General features: G+C 36.7%; 1 protein-coding gene across 1 annotated transcript in view; it reads left to right on the forward strand.

Annotated features, from left to right (window-relative positions):
* Positions 1 to 3,221, forward strand: part of LOC122248336 (uncharacterized) — a 34,628-nt gene extending 31,407 nt beyond the window's left edge. Inside the window, exon 5 of the mRNA XM_043008285.2 lies at positions 1 to 3,221. This exon is cut by the window's left edge and continues 656 nt beyond it. The gene's annotated coding sequence lies outside the window, so the exon portion shown is untranslated.
* The last annotated feature ends 1,779 nt before the right edge of the window (positions 3,222 to 5,000 follow it).

Below are 5,000 nucleotides of genomic sequence, written 5' to 3' on the forward strand. Positions count from 1 at the left end.
GCACACACTGGTACAAACCTGTAAAGAAGTAATATTAATGTGGATTATTATTATTCTTCAGTGAAGGATAATATAATGCAAAACAAACCACAGCAGTTTTCAGTTGTGAGTGATTTTTCATACTTTTTTGAAACTAGTGTATATCAATTACATTCTGTAGCCGTCAAGCTTCAGCTGTTCAAGCCTATAGCACAGAATGTCTTATGGGGCCCAAGGGAGTAGAAGATTTCAGATTTGATGGAAGACAGGACTCCCATTGAAGACCTGTTTACGCCCCGCATATCAGCAGAGACGGCAACTTTAGGGTGTGCATCAGGTTTCTATTTCATCTGCCAACTCTGGGCACCAGCAGAAACAGAGTGGTCAGATAGACATTCGTGGACCTTACAAAGTCTTTCCATAGAGGATATTTTTAATTGTCATTGCTGGGAAAATGAGCCATGTGGAAATTAAGGTTCAGAGTCTATGATCCCACTGCTAATGGTCCTGGTGAATATATAGTGATTTTACCCTGAAACAGAAAATCTGATTATGGTCAGAGTTTGTGGTATCCTTTAACAGCAAAAGCTGCAGTTATTTGTGTGTAACACATAAGATAAAAGATTTTGTTAAATCACATGAATAAACCCTGTATTTGTGTGTATGTTTGGAATGTAAGAATATATGCAGTTTATGTGTGTGCAAGTGAGAGTAATGTGTAAGTAAGGAATTTGTTAAATGTTGACATGAAATTAATGAATTTGAAAGTTTGGCATATCAAGATGAAAGAAGGTTCATGCTTAGATACAGTAGTATGTATGGGGATAATGTGATAAAACAAATATCGCCTGAAAAAAGGAGATTGTTTTGAAAACATGAAGACCTATCAAGTTTGTTTGAAAACAGAATGCTGTTAGTGGATAGGAGATTGTAATTCTCCATGCTCTGCATCTTTATTTCAGTTTCCCCAGCTGTATGCAATGCAGACTTAATTCCTGTGCCATGGGAAAGAAGAATTATGCATTCAGCATGAGGGAATTCTGCTGTTATACATTTCTTTAGAGATTCATCAGATATTATCCTCCCAGAATGATGGCATTGCTACTTCTTATCTTTGATTCAGAAAAGAATTAGATAACTGGCAAAGGATACTTGTTATTCTTATAAATGACTTGGTCACCAATTCTGGGTTTGGCCAATATCAGTAGGCTTTGAACTTCATTTTTAAAAGTAGTAAACTTTTTGGAAGATGACCAATCTCAGAATAAGAAACTGGATTCTGACTTCATTGTTATTCTAACTGTATAGGAGCCAGTAATTGATCAAGTGTCAAATCAGTGTTTGATCAAGTCACTTAATAGCCAGTCTTTAATTGGTAGCTGCCTCCCTCTTGCTGTATGTAGGAGTATTTGGGCCTTTTTATTATTGCACTCAGATGGTTATGGTTGGCTTATCTATATAGATTTATAAGTGTAGTTGTTAATTCACCAGTTTTAAAAACTTGTAAACTTCAACGAAGGAACCTCACATTTAAGGAACCACTTTGTTTGACTCATTAGATACACTGCCATTGATGGAATGTTCATTCATAACAACCTGTGAGTGGCCACACAACTGACGGGGATATGTGAAGAATATTACACTGCTAAAGATCAGTTTCAAATCTTTTAGACTTAGGTTTTTGCAGTAGTTACTCATTTAAATTTTTGTGGTAAATTATTTTTTAAACATATTTTCCTCTAGCATATGGAAAATGCAATAGGCCAAGCCAGTTGCGTAGTCATTTGTGGGTAAATATGAATACATAGTATTTATGCTCTTTACATTGAGCTTTGATGGATCATGTGGTACTCTGAACGCCAAATTCCTAAGTACCTTGCAAGGATTAGCAGCATCTCCATATGGTGCTGTAATGAATTCAAATGACATTACTGACCCTGCAGTTGACAGAAGAAAACTTGGACCTGTGTCAGTGATGGCAAGTATGAGGTGTGAGAATTAGCATAGTCTACCAGTGGTCTAGGCTCAGATCGCAAGCAGCAGCAGCAACTGGTAAGAACTCTCTTAGATGGACTCTTACACTCCATAAAGAGGATCATAAGGGAACCAAGTGAGCCTTAAGATATATATATACATATATATATATTGAAGATGAAGTTGGACTTCGTTGTTATTGTAAGTTATTGTAAATCTGTTTTTTGCTTCTTAGGCTTGTGCAGTTTGTAATCATTAATGCTTTGACTTTTTTTCCCTTTTGGGAAGTGTGTTGTGAATGTGCCATAGATAATTTGCTGACAAAATAGTCCCAACCCATCATTTAAAGCTTAAAGAAAATAATAAATCTTGATTTTCCTTCACTTTAGGAGCACTGTGCACAGATTGTCTTGTAAGTTCCAAGTTTGATAAGTTTCCTCTGAAGGGACCAGAACACCATCTTTCTGGAGGTCGGCCAAATATGTCCTATTAAAAGACTTAGTTTCACCCCTGCATTGAAAGAGATGTTCTGGATCTTGGGCTTGCAGATCACTGGAAACAAATAGTAATCCCAAACTTGACTTTCGCTGGCAGGTACGATTAAATTGAATAAATGAATTAGTTTGTCTTATTTTTTTCTCTACTCTACTTTCTTCTTCTGTTCAATTCTTTGATTGTGTTGTTAGTCATATTGCATATGTTCACTTGCAAAATATTTTTCACTTTTTTGACTCTGATATTCTCTTATTAGGATCTGTGTAGAATGTATAGAAATGTAAGTATGCTTGTGTGATTCTTTATTGATATCTGTGTGGTTGTCTCGGTGCCTGAATGTGTCCCTGAAAGACTTCTTATTACCATAGGCAAGTAGAAAGACAACAAAATGAATATGTTTGACAGACAATGAAACCAGTTCTTGTGAAAGAAAGTTTTTTGTTTTGTTTCTTTTGTCTTTCTTCCTTTCTTTTTTTTTAGTAAAGATAAAATATAATCCACTCTTGTCTTTGAGTGTGGATGGTACAAATAGCTCTTAGATATCTGATTTTATAACTTGACCTTGTCTTCTCTGAGATAAAGAACCTAACATGCGTGAACAGTGTTTACTCGTATCTTCCAGCGACATGCAGGCATCAAATTTATTTCCGAGATGAAAGAATTGTGCATGTTCACATTTGAAATAGTTTGCCACACCCATACACCAACATACACTCATACATGTTCTTGATGATGATTTAAAATTGATTGTTAGTTAACCATTACCTACCCCCTCTTTTTTGCATAGCATATTGCAAAATATTTTTGGTATTTATTAGATGTACCTTACTTAATTATTCCAAATGAAGAAAGAGTGGTCAGTCTTGTCTGTTGTCAATGACAAATCTTGCTATATATGTGTTTTGTGGCTAGATTTTTTTTTTTTTTTTTTTTTTGGGGGGGGGGGTTCCTCTTCCTTTTTCCTTTTTCTTTTTTTTGTGATTTTTATATAATGTATGGAGGTCTCTGCTGGGAAAGAGTCAAACTGATCATTCTATTAGTATTTTTGTTTACTTTTTCATTTTATTTAGTTATGCTATAATTTGTGAATGTAACGATTAGGAGACTACTCTTTCTTAATTTTTTTCTGGTGATCAGCATTTGTAGCCTTCAGAAGTGATTCATCAAGCCTTTTTTTCCTCCAGTGGCAAGTTTTCAATATAGAATTACTCTGTTGAGCATAACAAAAATAAAATTCCATTGTGGCATTTTTTATGCTGGCTGCACCTGCAAAGGAAAACACACCTGAGGATTGAAAGTCTTCCTAGTGGTTTAATACTTCCTTCTCATCCACTGGCTTCTTCATTACATTTTCAGCAAATACACAACTTCAGCTAATGGTTTTTAAGTGGTTGTTTCTAATTTCAGCCCAATAAAATCCACATCCATTCACAGTCAGTATGTGGGAGATCTTAATCCAGTAGATGGATCTTAGGTCTCTTGACTTTGCTTGATTTTGGTCAGTTTGATGTACAAAATGATTCCACAATCTAAAGAAGCTGTACTTACAGTTATAGAACAATATTCCAGTCACACTCTTTGTTGTTGATGTCATCACATTTACACCATATTATAGTAATGGCAACACAAGTAACGTATGAGGGGCAAGTTTTGGGTGTAAGGAATGGAAGGCATATCAGTGCACCTAAAGTATTATTACCCTGTCTGATCTGCAATGGACTTTGGGCTTGGGACTTGGCACAGTTTACAGAGTTTCATATATTGGCATTATGATGTTAATGTCAAGTGCTGCAATTAAAACATACTTTTAATCAAAATTTGATATGTGTTTGGATATGAAGCTGCAGAATATCTTGAAGGGAATGAAAATGTAAAATCATCTGAGATTTGATGTTTTTGAAAAGGTCTGTGATAGATACCTTCCATTTAATTTCCAGCTGAAACTATCCTCAGGCATTTCTACATGTGAAGTGATGGACAAGTCTAGACCTTGTGATTTTTTATTTTCGATTACACTATGTTATGTATCTTTCTTCCTTCCTTTCCCCCCTCTCTACATCACACTTTCCCCTATCATTTCTTTTCTCTCACCCCTCACTGCCTTTACCCCTCCTCCTTCCCTTCATTCATTCATTCATTCATTCTCTTTTCTCCTTTCTTTCCTTTATTCTTTTTCTTTCCTTATTCCTTCCTTCCTTCCCTCTTTCCCTCCTTCCTTCCTTCCTTCCTTCCTTCCTTCCTTCCTTCCTTCCTTCCTTCCTTCCTTCCCTCCCTCCCTCCCTCCCTCCTCCCCTCCTCCCCTCCTCCCTTCGTCACTCCATACCTTACCCCACCAGACACACACACACACACACACACACACACACACACACACACACACACACACACACACACACACACACACACACACACACACACACACACACACACACACACACACACACACACACACACACACACACACACACACACACACACACACACACACACACACACACACACACACACCTCTCTCTCTCTCTCACACACTCACTCATATTCACACGCACATA

The sequence above is a fragment of the Penaeus japonicus genome, unplaced genomic scaffold (genome assembly GCF_977035675.1).
Source record: "Penaeus japonicus unplaced genomic scaffold, GWHDUDI00000001_assembly GWHDUDI00000022, whole genome shotgun sequence".
NCBI lineage: Eukaryota > Metazoa > Arthropoda > Malacostraca > Decapoda > Penaeidae > Penaeus > Penaeus japonicus.